The 22,422-nt window shown below is 42.9% G+C and overlaps 1 non-coding gene across 1 annotated transcript; it reads left to right on the top strand.

Annotated features, from left to right (window-relative positions):
- Positions 1–20,303: 20,303 nt before the first annotated feature.
- LOC116598041 lies at positions 20,304–20,456 on the top strand. The gene has a single exon (XR_004288940.1). It is a non-coding gene; the product is annotated as a U12 minor spliceosomal RNA (small nuclear RNA).
- Positions 20,457–22,422: the final 1,966 nt, after the last annotated feature.

Genomic DNA, 22,422 nt, shown 5'->3' with positions numbered 1-22,422 from the left:
GTGATAGGAAAACAAAAGGGCCTGATGGCCCCAGAGAGCACAGAACTGGAATGTATGTGGTCAAGAACTCAGTCCTTGCAAACTTCATTTTCAAATACATCATTTAAAAGTCGGATTATTCTGGAGACTCTATCCGGGTTACTGAAGACACACCAAGGTCTCTGGCTTAGCGTGAGAGGAAATGGATTGTTTTTACAAGTCCCCTGTCTGCCAGAGATGTTTCTGAGTTGTTTAAAGACAATAAATACTTCTAAAGAGGGTCGATGACATTAAATGTGCAGCAGATGCTGGATGACCTGTGCAGCCCTTCCTACGTGAGAGGTGCTCTCCTAAATTTTTCAATCTTTATGCCAATCCTTTGAGATAGGTGTTATAATTATCCCCTCTTTTACGAGTGAGTAAACTGAGGCACAGAGAGGTCAAGAACCTAATCCAGAATTGCACAATGAGTCAGTGTCATGGCTGGGATTTGAAAACTGGCTGTCTGGCGGGAGTCTGTGCCCATAACCACTCCAGCCTCCTGCCCCTCGAAGTGGGGCGCAAGACAGGGAGAACTCAGCTTCTGCCTAAGACCCACACTGCCTCAACACCATCCGTCTGGACAATGGCATATTGTGTCAGTTTCCTTTCTGCTCCATCTGCCCAGACCCGCCTGTAGTGGTTCCTTCTCATCATTTAGGGTTCAGGTTAAAATCCCCACTGCAGGACACCTGACCAGATAGCTCCCCCATTGAAGCAGTTCTGGAGCCCAGCCCCTAGCCCAGTGCCAGGACCAGAGCAAGTGCTTTTACAAATATTTTGCTCAGTGAATGCACAGCAAGGGGAAGGAACACAGACGAGGCCCCCGCTCTCTCGATGCCGGGGGTGAGAGGTTGTCCTAGGCAGCTAGGGCTGCTATGAAGAAATATCACACACCAGGGGGCTTCAACAACAAAAATGTGTATCTCACAGCTCTGGAGGTAGGAAGTCCAAGACCAAGATGCTAACAGGGTTGCGTTCAGGTGAGAGGTGTCCTCCCATCTTGTAGGAACCTACCTTCTTCCTGTGTGCACACAAGGTGTGGGATGGGGGAGGTCTCTTGTGCCTCTTAGAAGGAAGGGCACGATACCTACTCCTGAGGCCTCTGCCCTTATAACCTCATTCTCAAAGTCACCAACTACCATCACAATGGGGATGAGGGGTTCAACGTATGAATTTTGGAGGACACAAACCTTCAGTCCATAACAGAGAGGAAACATTTCTCCCCTTCTGTGTCCTAGGTGCCGGGTCTCCTCTGGAGAGCCCCCCCCTTTTTTTTTTTTAGATTTTTATGTATTTATTTATTTGACAGAGATCACAAGTAGGCAGAGAGGCAGGCAGAGAGAGGGGGAAGCAGGCTCCCCACTGAGCAGAGAGCCCAATGAGGGGCTCAATCCTAGGACCCTGAGATCATGACCTGAGCCGAAGGCAGAGGCTTAACCCACTGAGCCACCCAGGTGCCCCGAGCAGGTTTTGTCTTTAAGAGATGTAGCCACACTGGACCGTTGGAGCAAAAACTGGACGCTGTTGCTCTCATCACAAGGGCTGTTTGACCTCCCACAGGGGCAGACTATGGTTGATTCAAGGTAACCTCTGTAAGTTGTGGTCTTTTTTTTTTTTTTTTTTTTTTAAAGTTGTGGTCCTTTTAAGTCTTCTCACAGGATAGGATTTGCATCTCTGAATTTTCTCTTGCTTTGCACAAGGGGCTGAGTCACAGAACTAAAGTGTGACAATTTCAGCAGGACTTTTTAACGAGGTGTGCAAATATTTACCTTGTTTCCCTATCATGAGTCTGTCATTAAAGGCCACTATTGTGACAATCTAATTGCTGTGGGGTCAGCTCCAACTCTTTTTTCCCCCTCTACTTCACCCCAAAAGAGGACAAAGGTATAATTTTTAAATTAACTTATGTTCAGGAAATTTCCCCCAAAGGTGTCTTGGTAGGAGGCAAACCCTCCAAAACACAACCCATGTTGTGTGGGGGTTTTATTTGTTTGTTTTTGTTATTCATTTTTCATCTCCTTTTCCTGAAGGAAATAAAACTTGTACCTCAGAGGGGTACCTCAAAGCATAACAAGGTAGCCAATGGATTTGACATGACAGGTCACATGCTGGCCAGGGGTCCTATCACAGCAGGAGGACCAATACCACAAACAGGAGGTAGCAAAGGTCCCTAACATCCAGTTCTAGCTCTTCCATATGCAGAGAGTTTGGCCATGCATTGTGAAAATAGGGTCCTTTTACACCTGGCAGATGAGGGGACATGCAACATAGACCTGACAAATCATGTGCTCTCCTCTGGAATTCTGAAGCTCCTAGCAGGGTTGGGAAATCTCCTTTAGCTGAGTCATGGGGTTGAAGGGAGGGCAGGCAGCAGAGTTCTGGTCCTGGGGAGAAGTGATATAGGGTCTTCCACTGAGCCCTTATCCCAGATTGATTCTGGGGCCTGATTTTGGTTGTGATTCTTCCTGTTCACCTTCCTATTGTTCTTGTGCATTTTCTGAGTCCCGTTCCCCAGCCTTCTGATAAATGAATTCTCAGCTTAAATCAGCCAGCATCAGTGCTGCTTATACACCAAATAATTGAGATCAATACAGAGTGAAGCGCTAACAAGGGGTTAAGGCCAAGTACAAAACTAGGGCACCATATTAGGGAATCGAATTTTCGAAGGGGTTAACAAAAAAATGTTAAAAACTATACATTTGGGGGTTCGGTGTCTCTTTGAAGTTTTCTTAGCTTTGATTCATTTGACTCTTTTCCTTTTGGATTGCTTCTTTCCTCTCCCTTATGGCTGTGGCAGTATGACCTGCCCCCTCCCCTTTCCCACGCTAAGAAGGAAGCAGGATAGGAGCCACAGAAGTGGGGGGCGGGGTCCCTTCTGAGAAGTGCTCTGCCTCTAGACTTTTGTCCAGGCTAGACAAAAAGAATCCAGCATGTAGTCTGGCTAGGTCACCAGAACAGGGCCTTGAATTAGAACCCTTCCATTCACAGGAAAGAGAGACTGAGAACTCATTTAAGCAAAAAGGGGGAAAAAGGAAAGCTATCAGGTCACATGACTAAAAGACTGTCAGGCAACCACAGCAACAGGGTCACACCCCACCACCTAGCTCCCTAGCGAAGAAAGGGTCTTTTTCCAGCGCTTCTGAAGAAAATTCCTGGAGAGGCCTCTGATTGGCCTGTCCTGAGTCACATGCTCACCCCTGAACCAATCAGTGCACCCAGGTGGTGGAGTTCTCTGATTGGTGAGGCGGAGGTTCTGTCTACTTGTTGAAACGAGATTTTGAGCAGACAGAAGAGAGGCAGTCCCACCTGAACACCATGGAAAGGGACCCCACCTGGGACGCCTGGGTGGCTCAGTCAGTTAGGCGTCTGCTTTTGGCTCAGGTCATGATCCCAGGATCCTGGGATGGAGCCCTGCATCAGGCTCCCTGCTTTTACCTGCTTCTCCCACCCTCCCCACACCCCTCCCCGCCCCCCTCCCCGCACCCCTCCCCCATGCTTGTGCCTGCACCTGTGGCTTCTCTCTAGCTCAAATAAATGAATAAATAAATAATCTTAAGAAAAGAGAGAAAGGTTCCTATTAATCGGAGGGAGGGAGAAGAGATGCCAGCAGGCAACAAAAGCCTGTGTCCTGTCCTGGCCCAAACTTAGCTGCTAAGGAGGAGCCTCCCCGCATGGTCCCTGGGAGGAGGACCCCGGCAGCGGCTCCTGGTCACCTCTTTCTTACAAAGAACGTGCCTTTTGACAACATGAGGCCATCCAGCAGCTGGCTTCCCTCAGTCTGCTTTGTTTGTTCTAGAGCCTGTATTAGTTTCCCAGCGCCGTTGTACGCAGGACCACAAACGTTGTGGCTTAGAGCAACAGGAAGTTAACCTATCACAGCTCTGGAAGCCACAGTCTGAAGTCAAGGTGTTGGCGGGGCCTCACCACCTCTGAGGCCCAAGTGGAGAACCCTTTATTGACTCCTACAGCTTCTCTCAGTGTTCGCTGGCTTGTGGCTGCGAAAGGCCAATATCTGCCTCCACCGTCAGTCACCTTCTCCTCCTTTTTATGTCTCTGGTTGTTTCTCATAATAACACCTGTCATTGGATTTAGAGCTCGCCAGAATAATCCAGAATGGTCTCAAAATCCTTACCTTAACTACATTTGTAAGACCCTTTTTCCAAATTAGGTCACATTTGTTATTTGCATCGTCAGTCACCCTTCCTTGGCCCACCCTACTTCTCTCTCTCTCTCTCTCTCACACACACACCCCAAAACCTCCATTGAGTTAGGACCTGCCTGTCATGTCATATTTGTCTTCATAAGGCCGAAAACAGTACTTGAACCAGAGTAGACACTCTGTGAATGTTAGCTGATTGAATAAAAGTACAAAAGACTTGATCCCCTTGGATTCCGTCCCTCAGCGCTTCTTCCATACATCTAGTCTGGCTCCAAACCCATTCTGTCCCTGTCGCGTGTGCATGTATCTCTGTCCCTCATTAAAATACACACTCCCTGAAGCCTCTTTTTCCTGATTGTGGGTTATAATTTTTGCCCTTTAATTCAGAGCAAGGAAATTTAAGTGCTAAATATTGTGTTCGATGTGCACCAAGGAATTAATAGACGATGAAGACAAATGTAAATGCCTGTGGCGTGGTCTTGGTTTTACTTTCTTTGTCTGTCCAGCTGTAAAGAATTCTGGCTTCCCCTCCTCCTCCTCCTAATACGTGTTTCATCTCAAATTACAGGTGAAGTGAACAGTCACTGTGTCCAGAACTTTGACTATTTTTTTTTAAAAAGATTTTATTTATTCATTTGACAGAGATCACAAGTAGGCAGAGAGGAAGGCAGAGAGAGAGGAAGGGAAGCAGGCTCCCCACTGAGCAGAGAGCCCAATGAGGGGCTTGATCCCAGGACCCTGGGATCACAACCTGAGCCAAAAGCAGAGGCTTTAACCCACTGAGCCACCCAGGGGCCCCTGTTTTTTTTTTTTTTTTTTTAATCTACGTCTCGTTTCTCAACTCAGTCACCTCCCTCAATTCTTATTTCCTTAACTTGGCCCTGAACAACTGATGCATAGAAAGGAAGCTTCAGATGGGCGCTAAACAGATTTTAGTAGGTTGAAAAGCAGGAGGCTAACCCTTGTTGTTGACTGCGTTAAATCTAATTTTAAAAAAAGTAATAATTAACATGCTCTGCTACCCAAGCCTTGTCAGTCTGAAACACCTCCTGGGAAAGTACTAGTAATGGAGTAATTTCTACTGAGACACTTCACAGCCACAAAGATAATTAAATGACAGCAGTGATGCCCCACAGCTTTGAGCCTGGCGTGTGACTACCCATGTGTTCATGGAAGCTTCCCGATGGCTCTTGACAAGACGTTCTTGAGCCCGCACCATCCAGCAGCACAGGGCTAGACGCTCAGGAGACATGTGCCTGGTGAGGGGCCAGAGAGTTTTAGCTTGACTCCGGCAGTCTTCTCAGGAGAGCCCTGTTTTCACACTTCCGCAGCAAGGAATCCATGTACACCAGAGAACCAGGTTTCAATTACTTTGCACATTGCTGTGCTAAATGAGCGAGCTTTCCAGGGGCCCTGCAGACACCACAAAAATGTTCCCCCAGGGCAGAAGCATAAAAACATAATGATCTTGCTGTAGATGTTGCCCCACAAACCCCCACGCAGGGCTCCTCAGGAATGAAAACCAGACTGGGAGCCAAGCCACGAGACCCACCATCGCGGAGATGCTCGGCTCCTCACAGCTTTTCACCACCCCAGTGTGGGCCGGGGTTTGCGTTCAGCCACATTCATGAGAGTTGTGGGGGTGGTGGAGTCATTTGACACCTAATTTGACTTGGGGAATACTTGCTCTTTGCGTAGAAACAGGAGATATGCCAAAGGGGTGATTGGAGTTGACTTCACGAGAGACTATTTTTTTCCCCTTTTGTTGTGAGTGTAATTTAGGAAGGAGACAAATGCATGACAGTGTCCCCGGCAGTCTTTATGCAGTCCGCAATGTGTCCCTGTAAATTCAGTAGGTTAAATTTAATATGTTGGGCACCACGAAGTTATACTCCAGGCATATTTCTGTCTCCTGTCGTGCTAAAATTAAGATGGTATTTTCTGTGCCTGCTTTAGGTTTTGTAAGGTGACTTCTGCAGAAAGCCTACAGAACTGATTGAAAATAGCAAGGTGCATAGTGAAATAAATGACTATTCTCTCCACTGTCACATGAGGCTGTGACCCTGGCTCCCAGTGGAGTGAAGGGGAGGGGTCCAGGAATAGGTAGTCGTGAGAGAGATTTTTAAATTCATTAAGAAAGAGGAGCCAAAGCTCAGTTTTTACACAAAGGTGAAGGCTCTGGCTCTCTGAGTGGATGGCCCTGTAGTTTCTGCTTCAATATCCCTGGGTCACAAACATACAACGATCCAGTGGAGTCTGCTGCCCCAGGATGAGGGAGCACCTCTGGGAGCTGGGAGTGACTGTGGGGACAGTTCAACCATCCCAGGAGAACACAGAAGGGAAGAAAGCAGTGTGTGTCTCTGGTCAGTGACAGGGGACAGTGGGGGGAGAAGAAAGGGGTGAGGCCTCTAGGACAGAAATCAGCCACAGGAACACGAGTAAGGGCAGGAGCCAGCTCAGGCTCCTGTGACCAGTGGCCATGGCAACAGGACCAGACCTTTTACTTAGTGTGACAAGAGCTGAACCAAATTCCTAGGTGTCCTGTGGATGAGTTGCCATGAAGAGAAGCATAGGACCCTGAGTATCTTAGGTATGATGCCTTAGCCAACAGGGGATCAGTGCCAGAGCCCTCTGGCTTTGGACTTGGAACTCAGGTAAAGCCCTTGAAGAAGAAGCAGTGAGATCAGTGTGTGTGTGTGTGTGTGTGTGTGCCCATGGGATGCCCAGGTCTTTAGAAGGATTAATAATAATCACCATGAGTGTGCACTATGTCTAAGACACTATTCTAAGATTTTCTTATGAAGTGTACAAACCGCATTCAAGATTTTTACATATAGTAACTCACTGACTTCTACAAGGGAGGTACTATTATTATCTGCATTTAATAAATCAGGAAACGGAAGCCAATGGAGTATGAGTAACTGGGGCAACGGGGAGGTAGAGCCCAGGCCGGCTGACTCGAAGTCCTGGCCCCGTGTTACCACCCTGTGTGTGGTCTGCCCCAGCCATGTTCACTCCCCAGTCCCTGGCATCAGAGAGTGTCAGCTGGATGTGGTGAAAGGGACCATGCAGCTGTGAGAAAGGTAGAATCCTGAGATGGAGAGATGGTTCTGGATTGTCTCTGTGGGCTCTAAACGTAATCACAAGCGTCCTTACAAGAAAGAGGCAGAGGGATCCTTGACCACATGGAGGCAGAGGATGACATGACAGGGGAGGCCAGGGGATGTGAAGCGAGGAAGGAGTCAGGAGCCAAGGAGTGCAGACACCTTCCAGAAGGTGCAACGGCAAAGAAATGGGGTCTTCCTAGTGCCCCCAGGAGGGGCCAGCCTGGCCAGTGCCTTGCTTTGAGCCCTGTCATACCCATTTCAGACTCTGGCCGCCGGAATTGGAAGATAAGACATTTGTGTTTGTTTTCAGTTACCAAGTGTGTGAAAATTTGTTATAGCAGCCGTAGGAAATTAATACACCACGGTTCTCAATGCTTTTCATAGAAACACATAGAGATGAGTCCTTGGTCGGGGGGAGCTTATGTCCCCAGTCATGGTCACATTTCAATACCATCAGTTCCCACCAAATTAAGTAGTGTGTGTGTGTGTGTGTGTGTGTGTGTGTGTGAGATTGGTGAAGATAAGTTATAATAAACATGTTATAATTACATGATTCAGAGAACTAAAAAGATCTCAAAATTCGTTGTTAAAAGGTTAGTATTATAAATCTAATACATGGTTTTAAATCTTTTTACTTTGACTCCACAAAGAATATGAACAAGTAGGTAACGCTGAAGAATAAACCTATGTGAACCTTATTTGATGGGTGCCTGGGTGGCTCAGTCAGGTAAGCATCCGCATTCGACTCAGGTCATGATCTCAGGGTCCTAGGATTGAGCCCCGCATTGGGCTCTCTGCTCAGTGGGGAGTCTGCTTCTCCCTCTGCCCCTTCCCTCTGCTTGTGCTTTCTCCTCAAATAAATAAAATAAAATAAAATAAGATAAAAACCTTATTTGATTATTTGTAATGACATAATATTATTATTTGCCTCTGCAATTGTTAACTGACACCCCCGGGAATGTTCATAGCATTATTCTGCATTCAGAAATGTAGATACAAGTGCCCCTACTCATGCCTTTTCATCTTCCCTTGTCCCTTTCTTAATAAAAGTATATCCACAGTTAGAAGGACAAGAAAGGGATGTAAAAGACAAAATGAGCCCCTAGCACACAAATCGCAGCTGGCTGTTAGGGGCTGGGGACTGGGGATGTTTCCATTCTGCTAGCGGTAGGGTCCTCCTTTCTGTTCTTGTTCAGGGAGTTGGTCTGGATGTAAGTGAGGTCATAATTGGAGTCACTGGGAATCTTATTTAATTAAAAAAAAGCTAATCAGTCACAAACTTTGGTCCGACATTACTAACTGTGGAACAGTCCTGGATATGGGCACCCAGTGTTCATTGGGAGAGGAAAGGAAAAGTACATCTCTCTTTTACAGGCACAAGCAGGGTCTCATGGTGTGTATGGGATACAGGTGTTGTATGTTTGTTAGGACAAATACACAGGCAGCCTTGAGAGTTGAGAGCATAGGTGAAACTCTTCTCATTCACGTAAGGTGTCAGCTCATAACCCGAGGTTACAGCTCATAACCTGAGGTTATCTCAGGAGCATTTACCTGGGTGCAGAAGGAAGGGGTCAGTAGATGCAAACTGTGTCTTATCAGGTTATTTTGACCTCAAAGAAGTGGAAGAGACAGCAAACAGGGACAAGGCAGGAAGGACACTTGCCATTGGGAGTGAGTTTCCAGGAGAAGTCTTCACGGGCCACCTAGAAACCCTACACTGGAAATCTTTGCAGTCATCTTACCTAAGATGTAAGACCACTCCCAACATAGGGACATGCAGATGCTTCATTAATGTTAATGCTAAGTGAATCCTCACCACTGTGTAAAACTCTATTCATCATAAAAATCACCTTTAAGTGAGAAAAGAGATAATCCAACAGAAGCAGACAAATGTTAGAATGGAAGGATTTTAAAAGCTCTCTAAGTACTTCTCATGTTCATTGCCAGGTAAACTTTATGCTAAACAGGCAGTCTACTAAACTGTCACTAGCCCAAGTGAGTTGGCAACCAAGTACACATGGCTCACATCTGTAATGGAGTGTTCCACGTATAAACAAGTTCTGACACTTCATTTCTGTCTTAGGAGGAATTGTGTGCTGTAAAGATTCATAATCTGCTTCAAAACAGCATCAAAGTCTTGTCAGGTGGGCCTGGTTTCCTTGAATTAATTGAGAAAGTGCCGGTCTTTTTTGAAGAATGATTTTTGTGTCTATCCCTCTTCACATTAACGCTGGGAAGGCTTAGTTCTATAGAATAAAGAAAGGCAGGATACACAAGAGAAGATAAAAATGGAGTCCATCAGCAGTGGCAATCTCATCCTCGAATAAATCTTCACTTTTACTCCCATGATTTCTTTGTCCCTCTGTAACTGCCATGATCATGGTCTGTCCTGTGATTTCTGTTTTTTATGTCACACCTGTATCACATTCCTCTAAAAGGTGGTGAAATCGGGAAAGGGAAAGATTGTCTTAAGTTATTGTATTCCCCAAATCGCACAATAGGGTGTTTGTCTCACAACAGACATTAAATAACAATTCTACGCCTTATATCGGCAATCGTGTTAGATTTTATGCTAACAATGTGAAAAAGATCAGTAGTTCAAGACTGCCTTGAACCTTGTTAAAATATGTTTAAGGTAGGTTTTATTACTGTTCAGGAGTGGTGAGGTCAACAGACCAGAAGATGACCACCACTGAACAGAGAGTGTTCCCAAGAGGAGGGGACATGCCATGTGCTGCAGGGCCATGTGGGGAAGCCAGAGCTGGGCAGGGGGCAGAAAGAGGCGGGGGGACGTGTGGGCAAGAACCTTTATTGTGGTTTCTGTGGGAAGGGAACAGGCAAGGGAGGGTGTGCAGATTTAGGATAGCTACTTCGAAGGATTCCAGCAAGGTCTGAGTGTAAGGGCTGTATCTAGCTGTCTAGTCCCTGTCTCCAATGTAATTAGGATGGGGTAATAGTGGCTCCCTGAGAGATCCTTATGTGAGCGGGAAAGGAGGTAGTGGCGATGTGGTGTCTGGATTGACTGGTTTATATGTGAAAGGTATACTTTCAGGTGGGTTTTGAACTCTCTCTAGGAATTGGCCAGCTCTGAGAGGGGCGGAGTCTCTCCAGGGCCAGCAAGTCCCCAGATGTCAAGGCATCATAATCAAAAGACATGCTTAATACATGTGGAGAAACTACTACCAGACATACAGAACAGTAAGAACGTGAATGGTGAACACCTGTTCTGAGCTTGGCCTCTGCCACATGTATGAGCTCACAAGATTTTGAGCTGTTGCTGTTTTAGCTAGGCTAGATCACTTGCCTGAGAACATTCTGCTAAATTTCTAAATTAGGATTACCAAGTGGCATGGGTCCAGCGAACATAAAGGCCTGGTAGTGTTTAAGGGAGGTGGCATGGAGCAGTTAAAAGAACATAGCAGTGCTAGAGAGAGTAAGCTTGGTGAGAAGGAAGGTGGGGGCATGATGGTCTATATTCTCTTCTCATGCGAGAGATAAATGAGAGATTATATTCTGAATGAATAAAAAATACTATAGAGTTGAGGGTCCATATCTGGACTCTTTATTCTGTTCCACTGGTCTATGTTCTGTTTTTGTGCCAGTAAAATGCTGTCTTGGTGATCACAGCTTTGTAGTAAAGCTTGAAATCAGACAACATGATGCCACCAGCTTTGTTTTTCCTTTCCAACATTTCTTTGGTGATTTGGGGGTATTTCCTGGTTCCAAATGCATTTTAGGACTGTTTGTTCTAGCACTTTGAAAAACGCTGGTGGAATTTTGATCGGGAAGGCATTGAAAGTATAGATTGCTCTGGGCAGTATAGACATTTTAACAATGTTTATTTTTCCGATCCATAAGATACTGACCCTCAACTCTATGGTCAAGTAATCTTCAACAAAGCAGGAAAAAAATATCCAATGGGAAAAAAACAGTCTCTTCAATAAATAGTGCTGGGAAAATTGAACAGCTGTGTATAGAAGAATGAAACTCAACCTTTCTCTTACACCATATACAAAGATAAACTCAAAATGGATGAAAGATCTCAACATGAGGCAGGAATCTATCAAAATCCTACAGGAGAACATAGGCAGTAATTTCTTTGACATCAACCACAGCAGTTTCTTTTAAGAAATGTCTCCAAGGGCAAAGGGAAAAAAAAGTGAAAATGAACTTTTGGGACTTCATCGAGATAAAAAGCTTCTGCACAGCAAAGGAAACAGTCAAGAAAACAAAGAGGCAACCCGTGGAATGGGAGAAGATATTTGCAAATGACACTATAGACAAAGGGCTGATATCTAAGATCTATAAAGAACTCCTCAAACTCAACACTCAAAAACCAGATAATCATGTCAAAAGATGTGCAAAATATATGAACAGACACTTCTCCAAAGAAGACATACAAATGGCTAGCAGACACATGAAAAAGTGTTCATCATTGTTAGCCATCAGGGAAATTCAAATCAAAACCACATTGAGATACCACCTTACACCAGTTAGAATGGCCCAAATCAACAAGACAGGAAACAAGAAGTGTTGGAGAGGATGTGGAGAAAGTGGAACATTCTTACACTGTTGGTGGAAATGCAAGCTGGTGCAGCCACTTGGAAAACAGTGTGGAGATTCTTCAGAAAATTAAAAATAAAGCTACCCTTTGACTCAGATATTGCACTACTGGGTATTTATTCCAAAGATACAGATATAGTAAAAAGAATGTACACCAGTATTCATAACAGCAATGGCCACAATTGCCAAACTGTGGAAAGATCCAAGATGCCCTTCAACAGACAAATGGATAAAGAAGATATGGTTTGTATATACAATGGAATATTACGCCTCCATCAGGAAAGATGAATACCCAACTTTTGTATCAACATGGACAGGACTGGAAGAGATTATGCTGAGTGATATAAGTCAAGCAGAGAAAGTCAGTATCCTATGGTTTCACTTACTTGTGGAGCATAAGGAATAACATGGAGGACATTAAGGAAGGAAAGGAAAAGTGAATTGGGGTAAATCGGAGGGGGAGATGAATTATGAGAGACTGTGGACTCTGAGAAACAAACTGAGGGTTTTGGAGGGGGTGGGGCGGTGGGTGAGCCTGGTGGTGGGTGTTAAGGAAGGCATGTATTGCCTGGAGCAGTGGGTGTGGTGCATAAACAATGAATCTTGGAACACTGAGAAATATAAAATTAAGATGTAAAAGAAAAAAAAAAGAAAAATACCTACTCACATAATTTAATTGAGCTAAACAGACATGCTATCTAATAGGTTATCAATAGGCCAGGTGAGTCGAAGAAATATATTTCTTGGGATGTCTCGGTGGCTCCATTGGTTAAGAGAGTCTTTGGCTCAGGTCATGATCCCAGGGTTCTGGGATCAAGTCTCGCATCAGGCTCCTTGCTCAGTGGGGAGCTTGTCTCTCCCACTGCCTGCCTCTGCCCCTGCTTGTGCACGTACTCTCTCTCTCTCTGACTAATAAATAAATGAAATCCTTTTTTTAGAAAAAGAAGTAATATATGTTCTTAATGATTCTCTATTCTGGTAGTTGTTGAAAGGAACTCTAGTTAATTTTCTCACATTGAAATGCACTTAAAAAATGTAAAAATTAAGGTTTGACTTCAGCAAGTGGGTGGCCTTCCAGTGGGTGGGCTATGCCAGTGTTCCCATCTAACAAACAGGCCAGGAGCATAAAGACACAGCCCAGGGAGAAAGCATGCATGACATTAAGGGAAGTGGGTAAGGAGATACCACCCAGAGGGAATGGGGCTGAAAGTCCCTGAAACATTTCTCAAAGTATCACAGCTACAAGTCAGGGAGGATACAGAGTCCAAGGGGTCAGAGTAAGGGCCGCACGGAGGCAGTGTGATTGGTGGGAAGTCGGGCTCAAGCTGGACCAGCTGGGGTTCTGTTATTGTCTGTGAGAACCAGAGAGAATGAGGCTGGCTTGAAGGAGCCTCTGATATTGTGGTAATTCATCACAAAGAGCCCATTTCATACTATGCTTACCTGGGGAGCTTCCAAAACCATGTCTCTTTGGAGCTCTCTAAGCCAATACAACCCCAGATGGTGCCGGGGCCCCACTCAAGATTCCATCTTTTTCTGGAAGCCGAGACTGTGTGTTGAAGTAATGCCAGAAGCCCAGACAGAACCCTTGGGCTTCCTTGAGAATAACATGCAGTGAATATTCATCCGGTTAATTCGATCTCATTGAAAAAATCTTGTCCTGAACAGGGAAAAGGTGTCATGCACCTGCAACATACGCTCTCACCTTTTTAATGAGTGTTTGCAAATGCCCAGAGCTTTGGCGTCATCTACATTAAATGAGTAGGGTGCTATTGCCACCTTGTGATCAGAGATAGAAGTGTTTTTATTCTGGGAGCTGATTATGTAATGCCTCATTTAAATAAGGATTAGCGTCTCTCATCTCCTTTTGATCAACTCTTTCTTCTTTTGTTGCTTTACATGTATTTATAAAAATGTGTGCTTAAATTTTTTAAAAATCTGCATTTAGCCTTAAGTGGGCAAGAAAACCCATCCCAAACCATCAGAAGCCAAGGAAGGGGCCAGTGTTTCTAGAGTCTCTAGCCGCACCTGTTCTCAGAAAAACAGTCTGGCAGCTTTGGGGCCAGATACTGAAAACATCTGGCCACCTGCTAGATTAAACTGTAGGAACTCCAAATTGTCCTAGACATCCCTTCAAGGGAAACACTAAAAATCGCTCTGAGTTTCATTGTCAGAGATGATTGGAGTTGCCTTCTGCTTTAATACTTTTTTTTTTTTTTTGGATGAGAGGATTATTATAAAATCAAAATATTATAAAATATTTTGTAAATGTTATCCAGAGAGAACATTCCCAACCACTAGAAATTAAAATAAGCACAATATTATTAGCAGGAAAAACTTCACATTGACTCTAAATGAATATGGACCATTTTTTTTTATGCTTCAGAAACGAGCTCTTACCACCCCCCAATAGGAAGATCATGGATTGAAATGCCATCCACCTCCTGTGCAATTTTCACTCATTTCTTTCACATCAGTTGTTTCTGTAGTTTTTGTGCTCCTTGAAAACTGTCTGTGGGTGGCCGTGACGCTATTTTCTTGAGAGGCCGTTGGCCTTACAATAGTTCTTCTGGCCTTTCATGAGCCCTGATTTAAGCCCTGTCCTCACCCTCTGTCCTTCATCTCCAGCCCCCATAACTTCTCGTCCTGTTAACTAACATTGACCAGAAACGTTCTTTGCCAAGCATGGAAGAGGGGTGTGTTTGTAAGGGGCAAATTCAGGTCTTTTTGTTTTTATTGGTTAGAAAGATGAATTTAGACCTTAGTCAGATATTCTCAGCAGTAACTTAGATAAGGAAAGAATAAGCCAGGATCGTAAAAACGTATAAGCTACCTGGCATTTAAAGGAAGATCCAAATCACACAGGGCGTCTGAACTGTTAGTTCGAATAGCACTTTAAGCAGCTATGGTCTAGCCCTCCTCTTCGGGGGGGAAACATTAGGCGCTCATCCCAGAAATTACATCCTGAGGCTAATGTTGAAATGACTACTTCCTGTTTTAACATGGCTCATCGGAAGCTGTGTGGGAACAGCACTGGGAAGATGGGAACCCTTTAGTTTAGTTGCTCTGTAATGATATTTGGGCAACAGCCTTGTTAGGGCTTCCAGAAGACAGGGCCTCCATGTTCCTGTTCATCCAGCATATTCCCCTGTCAGAGCAAGTTTGATTTCTTGGTTATGGTTACTTATTTCTGGGTTAGTGCTGAGAGAGTATGCTGGAGCCCTCTCTGAAATCATACCCTCTTATTCCATATAATCACAGCATTCCTCCTAGCTTCTAACTCTGGAAAAAATGTTAGTAATTGAGTGGTCAAAAGGGAAGAAATTCTTGTGCCATTAAAAACTTCCATGACCACCTTGACCTTTGAGTCTTCCCAATGACTTTCAACTTTCCTGAAGCCCTGGACTGAATTCCCACCTTCTCAGGAGATGGACAAATCTCTCCATCACTGTCCAAGGAGGCTTTAAATGCCCTAAGACTTGGGTACCACTCAGGGTTTGTATGGCACTTTCCTCTGATACTCTGCACAGGTGCATGGCATCTCATGGGATTCTATTCTCCCAACTAAATTAGAAGCTCTTTCAGAAGCAGGGAACCTGTCAACTGTCTCATCGTTCTGGGAAGCCTTGGAAATGCCTGCAAACTTAGCATTTGTGCGTGGTCGATAATCAGATAATGAAGAATGAGAGAAGGAAGAAGAGGAGGAAGAAAAGGAGGTGGAGAAGTCAAAGAGAGATGGATAGCAAAAGAACCCAAGGAATCTCAAGAATGACACAAAGACCTAAGGTTCAAGCAGGATTCAAGCAGGGCACGGCACTATTGTAATCCTGGGCTAGTGACGCCTTCATTTGTATCTTGTCATTTTGTGTTTGGAGTCTTGGGGTATCTACTGGAAGGCAACAAGAAGTGAGGCTAGATTGTTCATAGCCTGGGGAAAAAGTCAAGGAGACGGTTCAGTAGAGGGCGGTAAAGGAGCCTCTCTTCAGCTTCCTTTCTCACGGGGGCTCCTCATCCTCTTCCTTATACAACTGTCTCTGTTTCCTTGTGGTCTCATGCATTCCTCTCCTTTTTATGTGGCTGCAATTCACGTTTCTACATAATTCCAAGTTCCATTTCCTCTCTGTCATGGCCACAAAATATTATTTCATAAACTTCCATTTTACTCCACGGTTAGCATCCACGGTAAATTGTGGTGCTCACCAGCCACTCCTTTGAGCATAATATGCCCACGTTTCCTTTGGGGGAAATATTACAGGCTTTCAGTTTGTTCCTCTTTCAATTTCAAATTATGGTCATGAAGATCTATTAGGTGCATAGAATTGAGCCGATCATGCTTCTAATTTCACGGCATATCATCAACATCATTCTCTCTTGCAGTTCCTCTTATATTATTCTAGTTTATTTTATTTTCCTCTCTTTTCCCTCCTGGTCCCCAGTCTCATTCCCTTCCTTGGGTCTGGTGTATTTATTATATACTTTCCCAAAATGACTTTAAATAAATTTCTTTATATGTCTGTCCACGATAAACATATAGTATTGCTTTCTGTTTTAGAAAATGTACTTAAAAGGCATTGTGCCTCAAATCAATTCTGTTTCATACTTTGTTTTTTCAGCCACCTATGGTCTTGAGATCGGTCCATGTTGCCATACGTGCAGCCAATTCCTTCCTTTCCCTTTCCTTTCTTCTGCACAGTGATCTGGTGCACGGATGGTGCACATTTTTTACTTATCTTTACTTTCACATTTTTTGATGGACATCTTCGTGGTTTCATTTTTTTTTTTAAAGATTTTTTGTTTATTTTTTTGACAGAGAGAGGCAGGGAGAGAGAGAGCCCACAAGCAGGGGCAACTGCAGGCAGAGGGCGAGGAAGAAGCAGGCTCCCCACAAAACAGAGAGCCTGACGCGGTGCTGGATCTCAGGACCCTGGGAACATGACCTGAGCCAAAGGCAGATGCCTAACCAACTGAGCCACCCAGGTGCCCTTGATATCTTTGTGACTTCTAACTCCTGGAACCCCCAACACTGTTGTCAGCCCCCTGGTACATGGTCTCTTGGGCATCAGAAAGAGAATTTGGGGGGCTATATATATGAGAGTAGAAAAACTGTGTCTGAAAGTTATGGTGTGCCCCATTTCATGAACACTCAAGCTGTGGTTCCACTAGCAGTGCATAGGGCTTTTGTTTTCCTACATCCCCACCAACAAATGGTTTTATCCAAGTTGCATTTTTGACCATCTGATGGGTTAAAATAGTATCTCAGGGTGGTTTACATTTGTCTTTCTCTGATACTAGTGTGGGGTCATTTTTCTTCTGTGAATTGTATAGAATTTGTGGACATTTTCCAATTGTCAATTGTTCACTTGTCCACGTGCCCATTTGCTTCTTGTCCATTTTTCTATCAGGGGTCCCGTCTTTTTTGTACTCTCAGCGGTCAGTTCCATTGACATGCGAAAAGCGCTTAACTTGCCTGACTCTTTTCTAGTCTCATGAAAAATCAACTATGAACAATCTACCTTTGTTTGGATAAACGGACCCATAAGATCAAAGACTTGTTGCCCTAACATCACCTGCCAATTTCAAAGCTGAGAGAGAAGAGAAGGTCACAAGAGGGGGAGAGATGCTCTGAGCTGCCAACATTTGAGCTTTTATTTGCCAATGAGAAAAACTGTGCTTGGGATTCACAGACCTGTACCCTTGGGGATAAAAATACATTATATGTTTATAAAAAACATTTTAATTTAAGCATAAAGGAGGACAGTACTGACTTACAAAAATTCAGGGCAGTAAGACTTCAGGCATGGTGGGATACAAAGGTTTAAGGAGATCATTGTTCCATCTCTTGGTGACTTTTGCAGTGATTGGTCTTGTTCCTGGGCAGACTTCCTCTCCAGTAGCAAATGGTCCCTGGGATCTCCAGGCTGGTGGATCTTTGGTGCTTCTGATCTCCACGGGCAGAGTGTTTTGATGCCATTAAGGGGGTAGTTTGTACTTAAACAAAATTACTCAGAGACTAATCGACATATACAAAATTTAAATGTGACATTAGTAAAATTTGTAACTTTAATAAGTTATAAATTCCATTCTAGTCACATTAGTGATGGTAATAAGTTATAAATGTAGAAGCCTAATTCTTCCTTATGCTTTACAAATTAAATTACAAATCTTATCATCTATTTATAAAGCTAGCAAATTTCAACAGTCACTTTTAAGAGTGCTTGAATAATCTAATAAAATTCCCTTAGACATTTAAACTACATTTATAAATTAAATATATTTAATTTTCTTTGAAGCCCTTCAAATGTCTGATTAACAGACAAAGCTTTCCAAGTTCTTAGATACTACTCTGATAAATCAAGTACATTAAAACTGTACATATGGGGAAAGTCATAAATTCTCCTAAATGGTCTTACACTGTTTTACATTAGTCAACTTTTCTTGTTCCTTTCATCCTAAAAATACAAGTCTAAATCAATTATCCAAATGCCTTTTGACTTTGGAGTAGCTGTTAATCTGTTAAGTACTCAGATTCTCTTAAGCATTACCAATATGTACAGATTGTTTTTTTTTCCATACTTAATGGTTGCATACAACCTGAAGCTTTACTTAGGATATAAGATCTGGAATAGCATGCTGGAAGAGTATGTTTTTCCCCATCCAGATGGGACAGACAGAGCCCTTTTTAATGGCTGCTAAACCAAAAGAGACCACAAGTCCATGTGTGTCAAAAGAGAGGCCTTTTGGCCCTCTTCAAATTAAAGGTTTTTTAATTCTGAAATCAGATTAGAGCTATAAGCTCCTATCCAGATGCTTTCAACATTTGATTGGATTCACTTTAATTCTGAGTCTTCCTCCTCCTCCTCTTCTTCTTCTTTAAAGGAAGTGAGGAAAGGATTGGCGGGGAGAGTGAGAGAATCTTAAGGAGGCTCCACACCAAGTGTGGGGCTCCGTCCAACAACCCTCAGATCATGATCTGAGCTGAAATCAAGAGTTGAATGCTTAACTGACTGACGCACCCAGGGCCCCCTATAATATCCTTCTTATTTTGCAGGATCAAAACCCTAATAATTTTGTGTGTACACCCCATTGGGTTCCGCACACCTCTAAAGGTTTGTCAGGCTCTGAGGTCACAAACTTAGTCATACTAATGACAGAAAAAGCTGCTTTGCAAGTATAACCTACAATTCTAGGTGAGAGAATTTACTTGGTTCTGTTTGAGTTGTGTGCGCCCTTCTGAAGTAATGTCTGTATCCTGGGCTATGAGATATTTGGAATAACCTATCTTGGGAAAGAGGTTTTCTTTTCCCTATGTTCACCTTAGGAAAAACATATTTAATACACGTATTTATAGTTAACTAAACATAACTATATATACAAATATGTATGTGTATCTCATAGAAAGTGTTATGGCATATAAAATTGTGATATGAAAATATTTATATGTTCTTTTATTTAAAGGACAGAGATGGAAGTTTTCCAGATGTTGAATTTTAACAGTTGTCTTTCAGAAATCATGAAGAGAATCATGTTGTTTTTCTGTGATTTATTAAAGTGGTAAGTTTGTGGTAAGATTTATTAAAATGGTAAATTACATTGGATTATTCTCTAATATTGAAACTTTCATCAATATGAATCCAAGCTGGAATTATGTGTTATTGCTTTAAAGTACTGATACAATGTTCTGGTTAATATTTTCTTTTAATACCTTGATAACTATAATTGAGATTCTCCTATAATTTTCTTTTCCATGGGTTTTTGTTTTTTTTTTTTTGGTCAGGTTTTGGTATTAACTTGTTAACTCTGATTTAAAAAAAAAAAAAAAGGATGATTTCTTTTTCCTTACTATATGCTCTGGAACAATTCAAATTACACTTCAACAATCTGTTCCTTAAAATGTTGATGGACTTGTCTCTCATTCTCTCACTCTTTTGTCTTTTTTTGCAACTTTATTTCTTCCATGATAATTTGGTTAGAAACTCTAAATTTTCTACAGGTTTTTTTTGGTAACTCAAATTTTCTGGGAAAATCATTAATTATATACAGATTCTCAAAGTGATTGGCTCAGATTTGAGTAAAGTGTTCTGTAATTTTTCAAATGTCTTTGAGTTGAATTACTTCTCCATCCTCATTCTTATTTATCTGTAATTCCCATACATTTTCATGATCAGATCAGACCAGTGTTTATCAGCCTGGGCATTACTGATGTTTTGGGTCAAACAGTTCTTGGTCATGGGACCTGACATGGCATGTCTGGGAGCATCCCTCCCGCTACCTACCAGATGCCAGTAACGTCCATTGTTACCCGACTGTAACAACCAAAAATATCTCCAGACATTGCCAAATGTCCCCTGGGTGAAGGGGTGGGCAAAATCACCCATGTTGAGAACTACCAGACTAGATGATGGTTTTTCTAGATTTTTAAAATTTCATTTTGTATTTAAAGAAACAACCATTGGATGCCTTAAACTTATGAATAAGGAAGGAAAACAAGGGTTCAGGGTGATGCCCGAATCCTTACTGCTAATGTGAGATGAATTTTTAAGTGGGTAAAGTTGCCTCTGAGAAGAGCTGCCTACTTTGTGCAACGCCTGGGAGTCGTGATCTGCCCCTTCTGCTTTGACACTGGAGGAGTAGACTGGTATGAGGTCAGTAAATGAGGATGAGAAGGAAAGGAAGGAAGGAAGGAAGGAAAAGAGAGAGAAAGGGAAAGAGAAAAAGAAAGGAGGAAAGACCTATTAGATTCATTCTTCTAGTTCTATCACTTTTTAGTCTTTATTTTCTTTTTTTTTCTTTTCTTTTTTTTTAAAGATTTTATTTATTTATTTATTTGACAGAGAGAGAGAGATCACAAGTAGGCAGAGAGGCAGACAGAGAGAGAAGGAAGTGGGCTCCCTGCTGAGCAGAGTGCTGGATGCGGGACTCGATCCCAGGACCCTGAGATCACGACCCAAGCCGAAGGCAGCGGCTTAACCCACTGAGCCACCCAGGAACCCTAGTCTTTATTTTCTTGCGTGTGGTTTCTTTGGATCCATTTTGTTTGTCTGAACACCTGGGTTGGCTGCTTCATTGATTTCTGACTGTTCTTACTGTGGCCTGTCACTCCATGGAGTCGAGTGGGATTCAAGGGGTCTTCTGTATCTCCAGCCCAACCCATGCACATGAATCTTTTTGTTCCACATAAGAGGTCTTTGGCTTGTCCCATGGATGTTTCATCATTGTGCAGAAGTCGGTGCTTTGACAGCTCTTCTCAAAGATCTCAGTTCTCTCCATGATTTTGATATTTAGTGTTTTCTGTTTTCCTGTAAGACCGAGTTGCCATTATTGTTTAGTGACCTTCATGTTTTGGTTCATTTCAGAGTGGAATAAAGGTAGAGATGCCTTTGATCTACCATCCAAAATCCAAAATCCGATGTACTAATTATGTAGGGTTTGATTTGGGCAAACTATATTGTTGGCTGCTAATTTTCAACAAGTTTGTGCAACTTGTAGGAATAGCCACTTGCCTTGTCACTTGTTTAAAACAGTCCTCAGAACTGTCCTCCTCATCTTCATTTTTGACAAATTAACTGTACTATCACTCTACCATTAGAAATAGCAATCAGGGGCGCCTGGGTGGCTCAGTCAGTTAAGGGTCTGCCTTTGACTTAGGTCATAATGCCAGGGTCCTGGAATGGAACCCTGCATCGGGCTCCCTGTGCAGTGGGGAGTCTGCTTCTCCCTCTGCCTGCCACTCTCCTTGCTTGTGTTCTCTCTCTCTCTCTCTGACAAATAAATAAATAAAATCTTAAAGAAAGAGAGAGAGAGAAGAAAGCAAGAAAGAGAGAGAGAGGAAGGAAGGAAGGGAAATAGCAAACAGACAATTCCAGTCTGATGCATTAGCGATTTAAAATAACACTTTTCTTTCCACAGATGCATTTCATGAGTAATGAGTTCTTTACACGCAATGGCTCAATGTTGCTGATGACTAGAGATGAAAGTGCCACCAGCAAAACACGGATGTCAAGGAGCGCTTACCTGGAAAACAGTGAGAAATGAAAGCCCACTGTCTGCTTCCCTGTGGAACGCAGGTTTTATGGACAAAGCCATCCAAACTCACACACTTATGAGTTGTTCGTACACTTTTCTAAATAAAACATACTCTTCCTGTCCTTAAACTACAGTATCATGTTCAGAATTTAAACTTAAAACGATATATACCGTGTCAGTCTCAAAATTTTCTCCTTTTAGACCGATAGGACTTGAGATTAATGAAATTTAAACTCTGAAAATGACCTACCACTCGGAGGCAGTAGCAACCATTTTATTAAAAACAGTTTGTCATTGTTAAGTGAAATGTCAAATTTCGGCTTGCAGTGGAACCCCAGGGGCAGGAGAAGGAGACCTAGCTGTTCTTCAAGATCTTATTCTTAGCACTTAGTGTTGTGTTTTGTGTGGTGGAAAAGTGTGATTTTCCCCCCTCTATTTATAATTATATATATATACACACACACACACAATCAGACAAAATGAACTATAAGGTGCTTCTAAAAGTTTTAAGAAGATCAAAAATAGGTGCAAAGAGTTTTACTCTCATTT

Source organism: Mustela erminea, chromosome 8 (genome assembly GCF_009829155.1).
Source record: "Mustela erminea isolate mMusErm1 chromosome 8, mMusErm1.Pri, whole genome shotgun sequence".
NCBI lineage: Eukaryota > Metazoa > Chordata > Mammalia > Carnivora > Mustelidae > Mustela > Mustela erminea.
Note: the sequence above shows the minus strand (reverse complement) of the source record. Positions and strands in the feature narration are given on the sequence as shown.